This window comes from Copidosoma floridanum, unplaced genomic scaffold (assembly GCF_036245765.1).
Source record: "Copidosoma floridanum isolate Cflo_tuat_1 unplaced genomic scaffold, Cflo_Japanese_pri ptg000004l, whole genome shotgun sequence".
NCBI classification, from domain to species: Eukaryota; Metazoa; Arthropoda; class Insecta; order Hymenoptera; family Encyrtidae; genus Copidosoma; species Copidosoma floridanum.
Window position 1 is genome coordinate 6,917,163 of NW_028321881.1, and position 22,124 is coordinate 6,939,286.

Here is a 22,124-nt window from a genome sequence, read left to right on the forward strand (position 1 = left end):
TAAAGTGATATAAAATTCATCTTCTAAAATAATGATTACACATTAATTAAAACGTTACCATAAGGTAGTAAGCATAATACTTACAACAAAAAGAGCGGTTATTGAAGTCTTAAATGCTTGCCGGGAGACTGGCTGTCCTTAAGCTTGCTGGGCAACCAAACGATCTCTGGAGCTGAACTGAGCTGCTTATATACCCGCTTGGGTCTTGTCCCCTCTTCTTTATTCTCTCCACTTATTTTTCCCACTATTTCACCCTCTATATAATCTACCCTTTTCTCATTGACTTTTTCCACCATTTCCCCTTCCTCGTTGACTTCCCCCACATTTTCCCTTTTCGTGGGTATCTGAAGCATAGCTCCATCTTCGTTATCTGGAAGTAGATGACGCTTATCAAGTGATAAAATGAGCTCAGCTGGAGGATGTAGCTCTGTTTCCTTCTCTTCTTCTCCTCCTTCCACTTTTTTACCTCCATTTCTTCTCCCACCACGTTTCCCTCCATGTCTTTTCCAACCTTCTAATCTAGAGAGAAATGGCTCCATGGTAGCGTATCTGTGCTGTCTGGGAGTAACTGACGTTTGTCATCTTGTGGGCTAAGAGCTATTTTCCGCTGTTGCTCTGTACACACAATGTGTAATCTAGAGTGGATATTGTTTTGCTGACATGTAACTGTAGACTTATCAAAGAGACAGTTCCAGTAGTCTTCAAAGCCGATTTTGGTCTTCACAACAGCTGATTTGTTACCCTTTGCCTTCTCAATTAGCTTCTCATTTTGCATACGAATGCAATACATCTTACTTCGTAATGCAACGAATTCCATCATGATGTTGCCACAACATTCATCCTTCATCAGTCCAATGACTATCTTGTTTACCAAGGGTAGATTGAACTGATTATTCAGTGGATAATCTGGTGTATCAAATCCCTTGATGTCTTGTTTCATAGTATTTTAGACATTTTGTTCGCAAATCTCATACATCAAGCTGTCAGTGTCCGTATACAGCAACTTACATTTGTCAAATCATTGACTCATATATGAATAGTGGAAGTCGTATGTGAGAGTCTTTGATATATCAAGTACACTCAAACCAATATAAATTAGTTTTCTTAAACTAATCTCCGTGCGTGTGAGTTGAATAGCCAGAAGATTTTCTGCAAAGATTGAGCGACTGTGGAAGTTTGGTCGAGCAATGAGTGTTTCCGCACTATAGCGCCCTTTCCACTTGTTTACTAGTTTGATACCTACTTGTTTACGCTCATTCTTTATAGTCTTACCTTACATGGCGTTAATCATAAGTTTGAAAAAGAGTTTTTCAAACTTATTTTTAATCTGCTTCTTCTTCTTCGTATTAAGACATACGTACGGTTTGAGCCATAAACTTTCTCGAAAACGTAGAACTTTATGAACTTTCTTAAGTACTAGTCCATGTGTTGTAGATTGCTTCAATGCTTTGTAATGTATGATGTAGCGCTCTTTATCATACAAAGTCGTCATGAGCTTTTGCTGCTTGGAGTGAGGTGGAGCCATAGGTTGTGGGCAGACAGATAAGTCCTTATGATCATTGTAGATAGCTATTGGATACCCTAAATCTACTTCCAGTGTGTATCCATAACAATCATCTGGTATGTTGAGAAAGTTTGACTCTGTGACGTAATCAACCCATTGGAAATTTCTTTTGGGTAATGCTTGTGTCATTGCCCACCCATACAAGTTGTTTACATCAAAGTACATAAGGTTTTTGTCTTCTTTCTCAGAATTATGATTTTTTTCCCTGTATTTGTTGTTAGCTTTGGTATAGCAGTTACAGCATTGACTTATACCTCCTCTGATGCCTTTCTCTACGAATAGGAGCATGTCTATATCAGTGAGCAGCTTTAATTCAACTTAAGTGAGCTTCAACATGGCGTCCCACGTTAGACTGAGTGTGGCGCAGTAATGTGCAGGGCTTAACTCGTATGCTGTCATGCAAGTTGAGCGAAAGTTCTCAAACACGTCTACCAACAATAAAACGTCAGTCTTCAAATGCAGGTCAGAGTACTCTTCCAGCATTTGAATTCTGAATCTTTCCCAAATATTCTACGCATGCTTATAGTCTGCATCAGAAATTTCACTATCGTTTAACTTACTATAAAAATCATCTTTAGATATCAGCACTCTTTCTTTTAGCTTCTCTAAAGAACTAACATAGTCGTAAGGGAGTACACCCTTTCTAAGCAAGAGTTTTATCTGACCTTAAGACTTCAACACTCTTAGTATTAAAATGCCTTTGATCAATGACTTCTACATCATTCTTTTATATTACGTACTCCATGGCAAGTTCAACATTAATTTTCAAATCATTATGCTGTTCTAAGGCACTTCTAATTTTGCTATAGATGAGAGCTGTAAAACGTTCAGGAAAGAAGCAATGTTAATGTGTCCGCGATTGATTATTACATCAGTAGTTACACCGTTTTTGAATGCTGATAGTTAATCTTTCCACTCTACACTGTTGCACACTAGGATAATCTTCACCATTTTGTTCACTATCACTGCACTGCTGTTGTAATTCTTCTCCTGTCTTACTTAGTAAACTGCTCAACTTGTCTCAAACGCAGAACAAAGTAGCCCAGTTGGATTGGCAGGATTGCATTTCTCCTCTAGGTAATGATGTTAAGACATGATTTTCTAACGCTTCAAGCGATTAATTGGTCAACTCCAACCATTTTCCTAGATCTTCATCATCTGCTTCAGTAATCTGCCTTAAGGCTTTTAGCAGCAAAGCTGTGGTGTACTTAAAGTACTCAACGTTTATGATGTCTATAAAACGAAATACTATATTATGAAGATCATAAAAGGGACAGAAGATGATGGAAAATGGTTCAAAAATACATACCATATGATGATAAATAAATAGATCAGGGATTTTGTATATTATCCTAAAAGAAAAAAAATCCTTTTTATATAGTGTAATGACGTCACAGCTCAAATGTACATACATAAATTTATCTTTCCAATATAATATTTACCTCCTTGATGATACCTTCCAATCAGGTTGATGATACTTTTTAAGGAGGCTGCTTTCTTGTCTCCAGTATAGTTGGAATGGTTTGTATTAGAGCTGCAGCACCGTGGCTGCTCGCTCACCTGTAATGTCTTGACTGATTTTTTCAAACTACCATTACTTCTTTTATATCCATTAAATGAAGAATATGAGCAGCAGTGCTGAAAAATTTCAGTCAAATCCAAAGAGAGCTGGAGTACAGATCATTCTTTCTCTGACCTAGTGATTTTCACGAAGAAGACCATGAAGTATATCATTGATCTTCAAGGCTTCCTGAGGTCACCTTACAACTTTATCCCCAAGGAGCTTGCCATCATTAACTATGAAGAAGAGGATGCTTAACCTAGAGTCTACTACTCTCAACCGCCATGTAAGTGCATAGATTTAAATACTGAAGAACGTTGTATGAATAATTGGTTGAAAAAAAATTATCATGGAATAGCGTAGAGTTCGGGTATAATCTCAAATGAAAGTCATTCTCGTGTGCTATAAGAGGCATTAAAAGTTGCAAGTTGGATATGTCTAAAAGGTTCAGAAAAGAATGAGTGGATGGAAGAAATCATGTTCGACAAACGGTAAATTATGAATTATATTGTATAAGAGTATTTATAAAATGTCTAACTATTATTTTTTAATACCATTATAAATATTGATGACCATGGTTGCCCCTCTATCAAAAGAATTCCAAAAGTTGGTTGTGTGATGTTTTCAAATTTCTACTCTAAAAAATAAAAAAAAAGGACAAGTAAGTTAAAATAAGGTTGACAAAACAATTAATCATCATTCAATGTACGAAGTTGCAGTAATATGATGAAAATGTTGTAAAATTTAAAACAATTTAAATTTACCTGTGTGACGGATCCCACTCAAGGAGTCCGGCCCTGTCCACTGGTTTGTGATAGGAGAGGGAAAAGCCGTGCGTGAAGAGCGAAGCTCTAGGCATTAAGACATTTTATAGTGCTGGGCCGAAGGAGAGCTAGAAAAACCCGCAAAGGGACAAGTTTCGAGGCCGCTTCGCTTGGCCGAAACAGGAAAAGCTGCAATATTAGCACTGGGAAAAGACAGTATCTAGCTTGATTCTGTCCCAGGGAAGAGTCAGGGCTAAGATCTTAAGAGTGAATCCTGTCATTCCAGACCCACTGAATTTCAAGGAGAAGGTGGAGCAAATCAACAAGCCCACCACTGACTCGCTGGGTCCTCCCAGAACATCACCTCCGGAAGTTGGGTCTCCCTCAACCAGCGTTACCATCTTCAGGGGATCACTGAAACCGTTTCTACTTATGTTAACGTCAGGCTTAAAATAATCTCACGCGTACATGCGGAGACAAATACGTTCTTGATCAGACCTTCAGAATAATTATTGACGGACATTGTCACGAAAGTTTAGTAGCGATAAGATAGAATAATTTATAAAGGATTATGTGTTATAAAACGTATTGAATGTGAATTATTATACACGCGTATGACAATAAGAACACGACTAGTAATGTTAAAATAAATTACCCCGATTCCCTTGACGCTTTGATTGTGGCCTTATTTAATAGTATTAAGAAATCCCTCGCCTCATCGGTGATATTCCATGGCTTTCCTAATACTTATCATTTGTTGTAATCAGAAATTCCTCAAAATAAATAAAAGTCAGGAGGAAGAGAAAAGATATAACAACTGGAGCCCGGCAGGTGGTTAGGTTATCGATTTAGCCATAAAGAACCAGTATTTATGTAAAGGACATGCATGGCGAAATAACTTATCTCACGTGTTCGGGACGACAAGTTAGAAAACGAAAAAAAAATATAAACATTTCATTGACTGCGAAAGTCCCGAAAAAAATAAAAGTGCAAGATACTAACATTATATCGAGTAAAACAAGACGAGTTGAGAAGCGTGGAAAGACAGACAAAGCAAACGTAAAAATGAATATGTCCGACGTGGAAAACGAGCAATAGCTAAACGCGCGACACGATTAATCAAATAGACAACAAGCTCATCTTGAGCAAATGCAGAGAGAGCTAGCATTTCAACAAGCTGATATAGAACAAAGTAGAGCGGCGTTCGCGAATCAGCAAAATGCCACAGAACAAGAAATTCAAAGATTGCGACAGCAACTAGCGGAAGTAATATCAAGACAAAATCCACAACCACATGTACCACCAACTAATAACCCTGTAAACTATGCGGAGATTTGCACGATTGTAAGTGGCTTTTAAATATTAAATGCAGACATTAAAAATCCAGAGTTCAAAGATAAAAATAAAAAAAAACCCACTTGAATTTCTTGACGAGGTCAAAAGATGTTGTAGAAATAAAAATATTGGAGAAAATACAAAATTGAGTTTTGTGAGTCTCCTATGGCATGAAATAGCGAGAGTGTGGTTCGATCTACAAAGTCCGTTCGCGAGTTATCAGGATTTCTGGGATGCATCCGTTAGACAATTTTATTCAGGGGCTACTCAAATTAAATTAAAAAATAAATGGATCATAATAAATTTTTAGACGAAAAAACTACTTCACAAGCCTTTTTTTATAAGCAATAAAAAAAGCTAACTGTTTATTGCTAAAATCACCAAAAAAGTGCTACAGTGTATATAGTAGTTGTGTGTTGCACAATATAACCACGCATTCCCCACGAAAAAAATATGGACTGCGTCAAAGGTGAAGACATGAGGGAGATTATCTTTCATTTTCCAGTGAAAGGCTTCTTTTAATGGTTCACTAGCTAAGCCAAGTCTCTGTTTCAAATCAATTATTTATCGTGTTGGGTAAGTAATTTTTTTTTTGTACTATCACATATAAGTTGTAATAAACTGGTGTGTTTCAAAGTGAGGTTATGGATTGTTCATAAGGCTTTAATATACTTTTGACAACAAACATTGATACTACACGAAAACCGATATCTGATTATTAGGCTGATTAGGATAAATATTTATAGTTTTCCAAATAATCAAATAGAGTTAAACAATCTCCATCTTGTCTTATCGAAGTGGGGAAAAAACTGAAGTTGTTTAATAATAGACAACTTTACGTCTACATGTTTATGTAAATCTGTCAGTTGGTTTTTATTTTTTTTTACTTTTCTTTTATTTTTGAGAATATACTCATATCACTATTATTACCTACGATGTACTCACTAAAATATTTTAGTTCCAGTATCCGTGTACTCTGATTTTTTTATTTCACTAATATTATAGTTAAAGGTGACTCCATTTGACAAGTACTTACGATACATAAATCATCTTGATAGTTCAGTACATTTATATTTGTCATACATATTCCTCCCATTATGATAAATCTATTGATAAAAATGAGAACTACTTGTAAATAATAATTAATTCCATTAATTACTCCAACTAAAATAATATTTAGGAGTCTACAGTGCGATTAATGTCAATTATTAACATTGATTTTAGATAAGATGTCGTACTTCATACACAAACATTGAAATTGTTGTGGTGCCCTGGCTTGCTTCAAACAGTTGTCCGAAACCTTTCTTTATTCTTCACATGTAATCCTAAATAACCGCCATAATGTTCAAATGTGAAAATTGTTTATCAGAATTCACGAGTATTGTCGATTACAATAAACATAAAAAAAATCACGGTAACCATAGGCGTATACAAACAAAATGCATGCACACAAACTGTACAGTAAAACGTAAAAATTACTCGAGTTTCAAACAGCACTTACTGCGATTTCATAAAGATTCTGCCATACGCCATTATTGTTGTAAAAAAAAAATTGTACTTTTTCGTGTAAAAATATAAAGATATTATTGCGACATAAGTCTGAGTGTAACAAGAACCGGAGAAGGTTGAGTTGCCACTTGTGTCGAACAAAAACAAATTTTATTTCTCAAAACGCGTATAGGGTTCACATTAGTCGGTACCACAAGTATCGACAGTTAGATAATGATTCATTGCTTGATCCATTGATAGACTCACGTTCCGATGAAAACATTATTGATATGTTTATTCCTAATGAAATTGCTACACAAGACAACTTACATGTCAGACTAGTAAATGAGGTTGGTGGTCGACATGTACCTTTAGATGACGTCCACAAATCGATCGTTGAATTAGCGTCACAATTATCTACCACATACTTTGCAATAGAACCACTTGTGCAATTTGTAATGGCAAACTTGTACAAAGCATTTACCAACTTGTTGAACAATGTCCTCAACTCGCTTATGAAGTCTGATCTTACTGAAGATTCACAGTCACAGGTAACATCTATATTTAAAAGTAACGTACAACCATTTAATTATTTATTAAATCCCAAAAGTAGTATTTAAAAAAATACTTACATAAGAAATATGTTTTTTTTTTAAATGTGTGGCTATGTTGCACCTGTTATGATAAAGTTAACAAACGCTACAGGTTAAGATAGTTTATGTGACTGCGCATATGTTCCCATATTTTGTCATAAAAATGTATACTCTGATATTTTAGACGGAACCATCGTTAAAGGCAGCAAATTTTTTTCTCAAAAAAACACATTGAAAATTGGGTTATACGTCGACGCCTTCGAAGAGTGCGCCCCTTTGGGCTCATCACGTGGTAGATTTAAAATTGTCGCTGTATATTTAATGCTATTTAACATCCCAACACATTTACGTTCCAAAACAAAATGTGTTGAGTATCGGAGCGGAAGTGTATTTCTATGTTAAGTAAATAAGGCTGATTTTGTATTTAACACTCTTAAACGTATTTATTGAATAGAAACATCAAATTAATAATTTTGATACAAACACTTTACTTTTCTAAGGTAAAGATTCGGAACGATCGAAACGAGAAATAGCAGGAGTAATCGAGTTATAAAGAACGGCAGTAAATTGATCGTTAAAGTGTGAGTGTAAAACTTGGAAAAGAGGCGTATGTGTGTGCTCGTGCAAAGGTGCATGCACCTTGCTCAACGACCGAGTATGAACTGGCTATTACATCGCGTAGCTACATCTAAAGAGCAAGCCGCTGCTTACTTTACACAGCTATTGACTAACTGAAGAGACGCGACGCATTGCGATTTGTTGTCTTGAAACTCGGCGTACTAGTGACTGATTGGTAGATTTAATCAAGCGCGTAAACTTAAATCTTAGGACCTTAAAATTGAACAAAATGTATTAAATTAGTTGCACTTTGTAAAGAAAAAGATGTATGTGTATTTGGGTGGAATCAATTCTCGGGTAAAATTGTATCAGATTTGAAATACCTCGAAAGTAATGGAATAAATATAGAGAACAACGGAAATATTACAAACTTGAAGGGCGGAGTTGTTGCCGTGCTGGGTGATAATTTGGGCAGTCACCAAATAGGTGGATTTACCGAAAAATTTAGTAACGTAACGCACTTCTGCCGTTATTGGGATAATATTGCTGAAGAATTTCAAAATAATCCTTTGTGCTGTAAAAGTTTTCGTTGAAGATTACAACGAGTGCGTTATTGAGGCTGAGGGTACCGGAAAAATAGGAAAAGGAATAAAAAGAAATTTGCCCCTTAATAATTTAAATTATTTTCATGTTTGTAATCCTGGATTACCTCCTTGCTTAGCTCATGACGTATTTGAAGGAATTATGCAGTTTGATTTTTATCTTGCAATCAGCTATTTCATAAAAAATAAATAGTTTGATATTCGTTTGCTTAATTATCGATTAAATAATGTCAAATATGTCACAAAAAACGATTTGTTTATTCCGGAAATAAAAATAAACAAAAACAAAAAATTAACTGGTTCTGCAAGTCAAATAAAAAAATTGATAGCAATTTTTCCGGCGGCTATCGCCGATTTGGTAAAAGATTTTTCTGACGGCGTGTGGCAGCTGGTTTTGAACTTAAAAAAATTATGCAGTTTACTTTGCGCACCAGCTTTATCAGAATGTCAAATCGCAATACTAAATGATACAATACGTTGGTATATTTATTTAAGAAAAAATTGTTTTCTGGAAACTGTCCTGAGACCTAAACACGAGTTTCTTCTACATTACGCTGAGTTAATACTAAAACACACGTGGACATTAAGATGCGAAAGTAAACTCACGTTTTTCAAAATTCTAATTCGACATTTGAAAAGTTTTAAGCAGATTACTTTAACAATGGCCGAAAAACACGAATCATCGCAGAGAAGTATCGATGGGTCTTACGCAAATTACATTGAATATAAACATATTTATTCGTACAATCCCGAGAGCTTTGATTCAAAAAAATATGACATAATTGCGAAGTATGAGTTTTCACGTAACATTGGATATTATACGAGTAATGCTGTTTATCGGGGTGTACGTTATACTACAGGATCTTAGATCACAGTTGGAAAGAGTGAATATGGAAATATTATCGTATGTAAAATAGAATATATATTTATACGTAGCAACAAGCACGATATTTATTTTTTCGGCAATACTCATAAAATAGTTCTCATCCCGGAATTGGAAATTTACGAGATTTTACATTACTCTGATTGCAATACTACTGTTGAACGTTATGGCCTATTTCCCAACTCCGGATTGACTTCTGCAGAGACGATTACAGAATGCCTTATTCGCCCACATCAGATTTTTTTTATGCCATACGAACCGGTAGATATCGACATATAAGAATAGTAAGTATTCATATGCATGTACCGTAATTACTTTACTTGTCATATATTTGCACCTTGGCGATTATATTTTGTGATCGTTACGATTTTTTGTATGGTAATAAGAAGTATAGGCTACACAAGCGCTTGTTAAATTTTGACAACGTTGAACATTAATTTGGGTAACAAGAGTGGCATTGCTGCTCGAGCTATCTTTCGGTCCAAGGGATCGTATAGGGTGGCCCCAGTTGGATGGTGCTTGTGTAGCAAATCCTGATTTTTCTATAGAGATTACAGTAAACATCTAAAGGTTCCAAAAAGGCAGGGAAATTAATAGTTCGGCTTTAGGTTGCAAAGTCCAGTTTGATCGCCAGAAGAGTGCAGTTGTCGGATTTTTGTGTTTGAGTTGACAACGATGTTTGTTCTATCAAGGGCGCAAAGTGCTGTTTAGCGCGAAGGTCTATTTTGCGCCCTAGGGCGGGAATAAATTTTGCGCCTGAAAGTCCGAAATATTCCTCACCACCCGTGGTCACTAAGTATGCCCTAGAGTGCAAAGCACTTTGCCTGAGGGACGAAAAAAAATTATTGTACGATGACTTAAATGTCTTTATTTTACGCTAGTTTAAAGTTTATATTTTGTTGTTTTAACGTATGATTTTATTAAGAGGGAACTTTATACGCACTGTTTAATTGAATCTATTATTTACTTTTTTTCCAGATGATATTCAAAGTGTGGTCATGTTGTCGAAACAATAAATGTTTAGTAAAAATAGTTGATCAACATGATCCTCTGCATTGTCTGATCACGGAAGAAAGTATTAAATTAAAAATTAATGGAACAACAATTGTTTTGGAAAGCGATGGAACGCCGGTTGATGACAGCGAAATTTTGGTGAAAAGGAGACACTAATACTTTTGAAAGATAACGATAAATGGAGTCCAGTATGTTCACAATCAGAAAATCAAATAAGGGTCACCACAGGGTCTTCTGTTTCGAATCACAATAATGAAACACAGTGCACCCCATCCCCATCACCAGTTCAGATTCCAGCGTCTTCTTTTGAAATTTTCCGTGTTCCGTGGCATTTACTTGAAACCACTACGCTAAACATTTTAAATAAAAAAGAGAACTTGCAAAATGTCAATATTAAAAAAAAAAATGTGTAAAGAAGTTGTAAATACAATAGTCACGGAAATGAGAATGAGAGAAATGATAAAGAGAGTGATTTCAGGAATGTTGCCTTTCAACTTCGAGATTCGTATCCTCATGTATTCAAGGATTGTTGGAAAAACAGGGAACAAATTGGCAATGGATTGGAGTCATGTTACAGAAATTAAAAAATCGAAATAATAACATGAATAGACCGCACCAACAAAATGCTTTGATGAACGTGTTAACACCAAGTACAGTCCATGTCAGCAAACGGAAGAAGCTGAATTCTTTAAAAGGTGGTTGTCCAGAATTTCAGCCGACTTCATATTGTGACGGCAAGGATCAAACGACAGCTGAAGAACATCGTCTAAAATTACTTAAGATTGATACCGATTTAGACTATACGGACACAGTTGCTTTAGATGAATATCTATCAGCCTTCACCAAATCTTATCCACTTCAACGATCGTTCCTCAATAATATTAGTAAAACCCCTCTCGTGGACGAGATTATGTCAACGTGGCCATGCCTGTTTCATAAGTACTTCATGTACACCCACTTTCAAATGTTAACTGGAAAATAAATCCTGGACTTTGAAACTAGATTACTAGAAGAATGTCAAGAACTATTACAACATGGAGGGAAAAAACAATTCATACCCGTTGACGCAGCTACAGAATCCGAACAAATGCAGTACATTATGTGCATACAAGTAATAATGATGCATTTCAAAGAAAATCCGTCAGCAATACTTGAATTAATTGAGGTAAGGCTTCTTGAAAATAACATAGATTCTTTAACAAAAGAGGAAAAATTATATTTTTTTGAGAGTTGTCTTTTATGTGTGTGTACATCATTATGAAGTCGATTAAAATTCAAAAACATTTAAAAATTTTAAACTCTGTTACTTGTACCACAGAAGATATCAAAAATCGTTTGCTATTTGAACTTTTTAAGCTATTACATAAGTAACAAATTTTAATTTTTTCTCTTCATCGTGAATACTTAATTTACTTCAATCAATTGTACACATTTAAGTATGCAGTGATATTTTGATCTTTAGGAAGGAACTGACCCACAAAATTTTATGATTGAACATAATTACCCACACTTATCTATCACAGATAATTAAAAAAAATATATATATTTGTGACAACTCTATAAAAATATCAGCGCTAAAATCAGTCGTAAACTACATCGTTGATTCAGCGTTTATTCCATGTTAAATCAATGCTGATTCAGCATTGAATCAGCGTTTGTTGAAAACAATAATAGTCATTAACTTCAAAACAGTGCATTTTTCATGGTAGCATTGCAGTTTGCAATTAAAACAGATCATTTTGAAGCTTACAATCTGTTACAACAACATGTTCCCCAGTTGATAATAAGTCAACGTTGATTCAACGCTGAATCAGCATTGATTCAACATGGAATAAATGCAGAATCAACATTGTAATTTACGACTGATTTCAGCATTGATTCATCACTGATATTTTGGATAGGAAATCAAATGTACATCATCAAAAGATCAGTGTATTAAAAACACCATCAATTTTATTGTTTTATTTTAGTCGATAGTCCTGAAGGAGTGAATTTATGGACACGCTTGAAAACCTCGAAATCAACAGAGTCTTACTTGGTTGTGGATAAGCATGTACTGAATGATAGAGTGTTCACTATAATTGATGCTTTAGAATTACTTCTTGCTGCTTATTTTGTGTTTAATCGCATCTTTCCAGACACAGCAGCATGTTTCCCACTGTTTCTACAGTATAGTTATTTAAGGATTGTTCTAGAAGATGCTCACAGGGGAAAAAATAAATTAGTTCATACTAGAGTCAATTCCCTTATTAATATTTTAAAAGATTTAAACTGGTGACGTAAGAAGCAAGACCAAAGTAGATCTGAAAAAAGGGATGCAAGGCAAAGTACATATTATGAAAACGCAATATGTTCTAGTTCTAGATTGTTTTCACATTTTACAGAATTAAAAAAAAAACTATTATACCATAAAAAATCAACTACGATTATCATGCACTAAACCAGAAATTCGATAAGAAAAAGTTTTGCATATATATTCTTATGTTACTTAATTATTGGGGGATAAAAAAGTAGATTAAAAACATTCATGTACTTTTTCTAACTAATAATTTAATGTCCATATTAAATATTTGTATCGTTTAAAATACCTATTTTGTAATAATAAAGAGTTAAAATGTAAATATCGCTTAAAAAATTACTTGTCACCTAGTCCGAAGAATGTCAACTAAATGTATCACTATATAAATATACAATTCAGTTAGAACATCTACTACAGTGCTTGTAAGATGTGCCCTCTATGATTTATAACCTTACTATTTACATCTTATTCTTACTACTGATGTTGTATAAATACAGTATCCAATGCTATAGCTTAGTACGCAAAAATTACAAACCATCTCGTAAATTTACAAGCGATATTGTAAGGTTACAATTCTATTTGTAAAAATAACATTCGAACACCTTTCTCTTTGGTATTACAAGTCACGTAGTAAATTTACAAAGCATATTGTGATATAACTATTTTTTTGTAAATTAACTACATTTAATATGGGTTGCAATTATTTTCAATACTAAATGTTGTGAATTTACAAAAAAATTTTTTTCGCCCTCGGATGGTTTTGGGAGGCTGGTACTTCCTCGGGCGAAAAAGCAGTTTTCCGGAACTCGTTCGAAAAGTCTCCTATACGAACCTCTTTACGTCCCTCGTCTTCGGCTCGGGCCGCAAACCTCTCGGTTCGCAAACAGAGACTTTTCAAACTCGTAGGAAAACTACTATTACTGTATTACTACTATTCAAATTTTGAAAAGGCAAGACGGGTACCGTTGTTGCCACACATACTAATAGAAATACAAAAAGATAAACAATGGTCGTTGATAGATAGTGGTAGTCAAATAACAGCAATATCAGAGCAGTATTATGAGTCAGTAAAAAGCAAAAATACATTAGAACTGCCAGTAATGAATGTTGTAGTATTTGTAGTAATTGGTTAAAAGACGACAAGGGTTAAAAAACAAATACAAATAGAAATAACAATCAATGAATGTAAATTATTGCAGAATTTCCTCGTAATCCCTTTTTTGTCAAATAAACTAGTAATCGGAAATGATTTTAATTTAAAACATGGCTTGGTTTTAGACTACTGGAAAAAGGAGATACAAATTTAAAATATAAAAATCCCGGAATCGCAGGTGTTGTTTGAGGGAGAATGTTCGGAGAGGATAGTCACTTCAAAAAATGACGATATGACATGTATTTATGTCATTAAAGCAGAACACATTCGAAGAGAAATAAGTACAGAATTAAATAAAACAAATTTAGAAAAGCATAGAAGTAGAAAAAAAACGCAATAGAGCATTCGAAGAATGAAAATACAGAAGAAAATATTTTAAATCAGAGAAATGTAGTAAAAAGGGGTGAAATAAGAATGCTGAATTTTATTAATCAGATAACAGTAGAAGTTTTAAATCAGGATAGAAATGTCAAAGAAAATTTAGAAGTGGAAGGGAGGACTGCCTTCTCGGAGCACCTTTGACGTATCTCGTTGGAACTGACAACGCTTAGCGAGCACGAAAAATACATGTTTGTAAAATTATTGACCCAACATAGATTACTATTTTCAGATAAAACGGGATGCACGCGAAGTTATTATCATAAACTACAGTTAACGAGGTCTAATCCGATCATAAATAAATCTTACCCCGTCCCATTAGCGTTGCGTGAACAAGTAGGAGAATGCATAAAAGAAATGATAAGAGATGAGATCATAGAAAGAGCATATAGTCCGTATTGTAATCCGCTCAGGATAGTTAAAAAGAAAATGGGAAAATAAGAATTTGTTGAGATGCGAGATACATAAATAAATACCTAGAAGACGATCACGAGTCTCCACCACTGATTTCAAAAATCATGCAAAAGTGTAATTGTTGTAAAAATTTTTCAAAAATTGATCTTACTCACAAATATTGGCAAATTCTATTAGAAAAAAAATTAAGACCTTTGACCGCGTTTTTGTTTGGGTCAAGCATGTATCAGTTTAAATAAGTGCCATTGTGAATTAAAACAGCAGGCAGCGCGTTCATCAGAGCGCTTGCTTTAGCATTAGAAAGCAACATAGAAGTCGAGAGAGTTAATTTTGAGGGAGATGAGGATAGTGGTAACGATGATTATGATGACAACTTGAACATAAGAGAAGATATATATATACCTCGACGTTCATTAACAACATGGCTATCGCGACTCCGACATTTGAGAAACATGAAGAAGTTTTAAATATAATATTCTCAAAATTAAGGGTAAATAATTTCACGATCAGATTGGAGAAATGCTAATTCTTTCGGAAGTCGATTTTGTTTTTGAGACACGAACCGTCAGGGATGGGCGTGGTGCCAAACCTGGAGCGAGTTGAATATATATACAGCATGATATGTAACGGTGGCAATTCCCGAGAACCGCGTGTAGAGCGATTTTTTCTGACGGTAACCCCTTTGGAATTAATTTTTTAGGGCGAATAGCTTTTAAATGGAAGTCGATTGAAAATACGTTCCAAACTACCCCTAAATGAGGTTGGAAGGCTGTAGCGCGCCCGCATGAACTCGCGACGTTGCCACATTGTTATCGGAGCTTAGTTGGTAAGCAGTGAGAACTATATCCATGTGTGCACGCAAGAGCGTCAGCTACTGCTGGTAGCTTAAAGGTTGGATGTAGAAAGGTAAACATTGTCTGCTCCTTATGTTGTCAGCTTTTTATCCACGCACTTACTGTCTTTCTCACTCTCACGTTGGACAAAAACATCCTCAAATTTCTTTACTAAAGTAATGTTACCTCAAATTAAAGTAAAAGACCATATCAAAAGTGATTTTTCCACTCTACACGATAATATTTTTGCAAAAATAGTCGACCTCTTGGTCAAAAATATTGTTGTTAGGTATGTCTTACTAACGTTCCCGGGTATACCACCTGTACACGATTTAGAACGAGTCCATTCATAAATTGCAATAATTTAGGTATACTACAGATGATGTTGCTCATAAAAATCATTTATTTATCATCCAAATTTACATACTTAAAAATAATACGTTTGGAAATGCTCTCAATACTATCTAATTATTTTAACCAAAAAATTATAGAACATCTATTCAGAAAAATCCTAAGCATTACAGTGTATTGAATAATAATTTTAAAATGTCACGTTAATAAAATGTTTGGTTGATGTACATCTTTATTCAGTTAAATCCAGGGAACTATCAATATAAACTGACACAATGAAAATAAAAAAGTTAACAACATATAAAAAATAAAATTTAATCAAACTAAGTCCCCGCCAAATGCCCCAGAGGGGCCCACTAAGTACACGGGAAGTCCCCACCAAGTGCCCGGTAAGTACCCGCCAAGTACCCAGGAAGTCCCCGCCAAGTGACCAGGAAGTACCTGCCAAGTGCCCGCCAAGTACCCGCCAAGTGCCCGCCAAGTATCCGCCAAGTACCTGCCAAGTGACCGGGCTGCACCCAGGAAGTGCCTGCCAAGTACATGCCAAGTGCCAGGGAAGTACCCGGGAAGTACCCATAAAGTGCCCGGGAAGTACCCAGAAAGTGCCCGGGAAGTACTCGCCTAGTGCCCGCCAATTACCCGCCCAGTACTCACCAAGTGCCCAGGAAGTACCCGTGTAGTGCCTGAGAAGTCCCCGCCAAGTACCCGCCAAGTAGCCAGGAAGTAGCCACCAAGTGCTCCGGAAGTCCCCGCCAAGTACAATACTGTCGGGCACTTGGCATGTACTTGCCAGGCACTTCCCAGGCACTTGGCAGGTACTTCCTGGGTACTTAGCGGGTACTTCCTGGGCACCTCCCGGGTACTTGGCAGGTACTTTTCAGGCCCTTGGCAGAGACTTCCCGGGTACTTGGCGGGCACTTCCCCGGGACTTGGCAAGTACTGGGCGAGAATTGGCAGGTACTTGCTGGGCACTTTCCAGGCACTTGGCGGGTACTTCCCAGGTACTTGGCGGGCACTTTCCGGGTACTTGGTGGGTCCTTCCCGGGCACTTGGCGGGTACATGGCGGGCCCCTCCCGGGCACTTGGTAGGGACTTAGTTGGATTAAATTTATTTTCTGTATGTTGTAAACTATTTTTTATTCTCATTGTGTCAGGTTATATCGATGGTTAAGTTTTAACTGAATAAAGGTGTACATCAACTAGCCATTGTATTACCGTGACATTTTTAAATTATTATTTAATACACTGTAAAGTTTATGATTTTTACTAATAGATGTTCTATAATTTTTGTTAAAATAATTAGATAGTATTTAGAGCATTTTCAAACGTATTATTTTTAAGTATGTAAATTTGGATGATAAATAAATGATTTTTATGAGCAACATCATCTGTAATATACTTTAATTATTGCAATTTATGAATAGACTCGTTCTAAATCGTGTGCAGGCAGTATACCCGGGAACGTTAGTAAGACATACCTAACAACAATATTTTTGACCGAGAGGTCGACTATTTTTGCAAAAATACTATCGTGTAGAGTGGAAAAATCCCTTTTGATATGGTTTTTTACTTTAATTTGAGGTAACATTACTTTAGTAAAAAAATTTGAGGATGTTTTTGTCCAACGTGAGAGTGAGAAAGACAGTAAGTGCGTGGATAAAAAGCTGACAACATAAGGAGCAGACAATGTTTACCTTTCTACATCCAACCTTTAAGTTACCAGCAGTAGCTGACGCTCTTGCGTGCACACATGGATATAGTTCTCACTGCTTACCGACTTAGCTCCGATAACAATGTGGCAAAGTCGCGAGTTCATGCGGGCGCGCTACAGCCTTCCAACCTCATTTAGGGGTAGTTTGGAACGTAAAAGCTATTCGCCCTAAAAAATTAATTCTAACGGGGTTCGCGTCAGAATAAATCGCTCTACACGTGGTTCTTAGAAAATGCCACCGTCACATATCATGCTGTATATCAAATGGAAACTCAAAAAAATTTAAAACAGCTGCAAAGCGTCCTTGGGATGTGCAATTAGTATTGGTGTTTTGTCGTTATGTATAGTGATATTATAGAACCATTTAGAAATTTATTGAGAGAAAACGAGAGATGGGAATGGACAAGGAAACATAAAGAAGCACATACGAGGCTTAAGGATAAATTCTTAACGGCTGTGTGCCTTAGTCATGTGCTTCCAAGTGTACCCTTCAAAGTTCAAACAGATGCAAGTAATAGTGGAATAGAGAGAGTTCTCTATTAAGTCGATGAAAACGGAGATCAAAGAATAATATCGCTCGAGAGCCAATGCCTCTCTCTGGCAAAATCAAGATATACATTTACAGAAATCGAACTCTTAACGATTGTATATTGTGTTACGAAGTTTCGATACTATCTAATAGGCATGCAGTTCAAGATATTGACAGATCATAAGGGATTGACATTTTTTAATTCAACGGAATATTATAACTCACGCCTCATCAGGTGGAGCTTATTGTTACAGCAATATTAGTGGACGGTTGCATATTGCTGGGGAATCAATAATAAAATAGCAGATTTTTTGAGTAGGCATCCAAAAGGAAAGTTCGTGGAAAATAGTGATAATTGCATGTTTATACCAACACTGAAAAAATTTTTCTTAATCGAAAATAAAGATCCAAAAATTAATTTACTAAAAATTCTTTCGAAACGGGGGAAGGAAGAATCGCTAAAAACAATGTTAAAAGAATTAAGAGAAAAGCAAAACCAAGACAATTATTGTAAGAAAATTATTAATGCAGAAAAATTGAAAGAAGAATATTTGATTTATAAAGATCTGCTATTTCATAAAGAAAAGAACGGAGAAAATTAGAGGGTAATAGTCCCAAAAGTCTGAAGATGAAAATTATACATATAGCGCATGAAAAATTGGGTCATCTGGGAAGCTATGAAACATGGAGTTATATAAAAAGATTTTATTATGGTGGAGAGATGCAGCGAGATGTCAAAAGAATAACAAGAGCTTGCGACGTGTGCCAGAGGGTAAAGTATTTGTTGAGCTCGATGGAGGAACCGTATCAAATGGTCAGAGCGGAAAGGCCAGGAGATTTGGTCATGGTTGATTTTTACGTCCCCCTCCCTCGAGGTCAAGGGGAAGTAGAGTACATGTTTGTGGTACTAGATGCATTCTCTAAGCTGGTGCGTTTATATCCAATAAAAAAGGCAACCACAGCGGCAACGTTACAGAAAATTTTAGATGAGTATATCATACAGTGTGGTAAGCCAAAATGTAGTTTAACCGATAATGGCTCTCAATTCGCCTCAGCAAAATAAAAGAACGCACTAGAGAGAGAAAACAAACGGGTGGCATATAGCTCAGTAAGAAATCCTCAATCAAATCCAACGGAAAGGGTGATGCGCGAGATAGATAGGATGATGCGAACGTTTTGACATGAAAAGCATGCGAGCTGGGGTAATTACATAAAGAAAATGGAAAATTTATTGAATGTAACAACACATTTCAGTACAGAGTTTGCAACTAACGAATTGCATTTTGGAAGGAAGATTCAGGAATGTGAAGAAGATCATCCAATACCCGCAATCAGTATCATGATTTTATGATAAAAGTGGCGAAGGAAAATATTGAAAGGCACTTTGCATATCGAGTCGGAACTCAAAAGCCTTCCAAAATAAAAATTAATGAAGGAGCCTTAGTTTTATTGAGGACCAGATACCTTTTAAATGCGTTAGATAGGGTTAGCCGAAAGTTCTTTCATTTATTTGAAGGTCCATTTAAAGTAAAAAAGACCCTAAGTGAAAATATGTGAGACGCTCGTTCGCTTCAGTTTAAATAATAATAAAGGATTTAAGGTTGAGTAAGTGCAAAAAGGAAGTAAAGAAAATTGACGAAAAGTCCAAAATAATGGATTATTGACGAACTGCATGTAGCAGGAAATTTGAAACATGGTCAGCGCGTATTTGTCACTGCTTTCATGGACGCGTAATAATGTTGCGGTATGTTCTTTTGTATGAGGCATGCGTTGTTGCCCGGTTAAAGTGAATCCCGTGCAAAGGGGGAGAGCTGTGACGGATCACACTCGAGGAGTCCAGCCCTGGCCACTAGTTCGTGGTAGGAGAGGGAAAAGCCATGCGTGAAGAGCGAAGCTCTAGGCATTAAGATGTTTTATAGCGCTGGGCCGAAGGAAAGCTAGAAAAACCCGCAAAGAGACAAGTTTCAAGGCCGCTTCGCTTGGCCGAAATAGGAAAAGCTGCAATATTAGCACTGGGAAAAGACGGTATCTAGCTTGATCTTGTCCCAGGGAAGAGTCAGGACTGAGATCTTAAGAGTAAATCCTGTCATTCCAGACCCACTCAATTTCAAGGAGTAGGTGGAGCAAATCAACAAGCCCACCAATGACTCGATGGGTCCTCCCAGAACATCACCTCCGGAAGTTGAGTCCCCCTCAACCAGCGTTACCATCTCCAGGTCTGATTCAGCAGGTAAACTCCTCAGGAGATCACTGAAACCGTTTCTACTTATGTTAACGTCGGGCTTAAAATAATCTCACACGTACATGGAGAAACAAATACGTTCTTGATCGGACCTTCGGAATAATTATTGACGGACATTGTCACGAAAGTTTAGTAGCGATAAGATAGAAGAATTTCTAAAGGATCATGTATTATGAAACGTATTGAATGTGAATTATTATACAGGCGTATGACAATAAGAACACGACTAGTAATGTTGAAATAAATTTCCTCGATTCACTTGACGTTCTGATTGTGGCCTTATTTAATAGTATTAAGAAATACCTCGCCTCATCAGTGACATCCCATGCATGCTTTACTAATACTTATCATTTGTTGTAATCTGAAATTTCTCAAAATAAATAAAAGTTGGGAGGAAAAGAAAAGATATTACACCTGATACTGTAGTCCGGGTGGTCGGTTCTAGACAATTCGTTCTGTGTAATACTTGTGCCATCAGCTCTGAGCCTAAGACTGCAGCTGTTGATGGTAAAGGTGGTGGAAGTGTACTTAGTAGAAGCGGTAGTTTATTTAAAGCTGTACGATTTGTAAAATTCTTAATTTAGCGTCACACAACAAGACCTTACTAATCTCATAAAAAAATGTTACTTAGTAAAAAGAAAGTCTTGAACTCAGTTTTTAAAAAAATTTTTTTTAATATACACACACCGCCCATATCATGTAAGACTTACTTATAGTATTAGCAGGTGATGAAGCTCTTCTCTCTCTGTTGTTTTCACTTCCATTTGTAAATAAAAAATTTACATGTAATAAAACATTCTAAATTTCAAAAGTTATTTAATAATGTATGCTCACTATTATCATCGTATTTTGGAGAACTGCCTGGATTCCACTCCAACGGAGAGGCCTCGAGCCAGGGTAGGGTCTGCTCCTCTTTCTCGGTGGATGTCATCTTTTCCGATAACTCAAGAAAATAATGAGTAGCAATGATCCAGCAATGTTGTTTATACCCCATTGTAGGTAGATCCCCAAATCATTCACATGGAATTTTGTCCAGTGAATCCCATCGAGTGAATCCCATCCACTACTACTCTACTACACCATGTATTAAAGTATAAAAAACAGTTAAGTCTGTAGACACTATTAATGTATTAAGTATTATATCTATATACCACTTTCTAAAAATCTGATACGGAAAATCCCACCAACTATTCAATACTTTCTAGAACAATTTTTTCTTTAATACATACGAAATTCAATGTGCTATATAATTTATGGCATGGTTCAAACGATTTTCATAAATTAAAGTGCTTTACTATATCTGATAGCATTTCTTACCTGATGCATCTCATCCACTGTCAATATATTATATATATATGTATATATATATATATATATATATATATATATCACTTACTGAGATTTTTTTCTCGTAACACTAAATTTAATGTGTTACATAATTTACAATTTTAACTATTTTTATAAATTAAAAAGCTCATTATACCTGATTGCAGATAACATTTAGAAACATCACAAACTTATCTCAGAGTAAAAAATAGTTAGTAAAAAAAATTAAGGTTCAACAGTTTTATCCCTCAGGTCAGCAAATAATGAAAATAAGAAGAAACTTCTTGTATTTTGACTATTGAAAAAGAAGTCATTGGATTGTCGTAGCTAGAAATAACCAATCTTCTAATGTCCAGGCACAAAATTCGTTAAAGAACATACAAAATAGAAAAATTCTGTCGTATAGACTTTTTAAAATAAGTCGATGAACACTTATAAGCTAAGATCTTCAATTCTTGGTTACTGATATTTAAAAAACCTTTAGAATCTATTTGAAAGATAAAAGTTAATGGACTTTTTATGACAT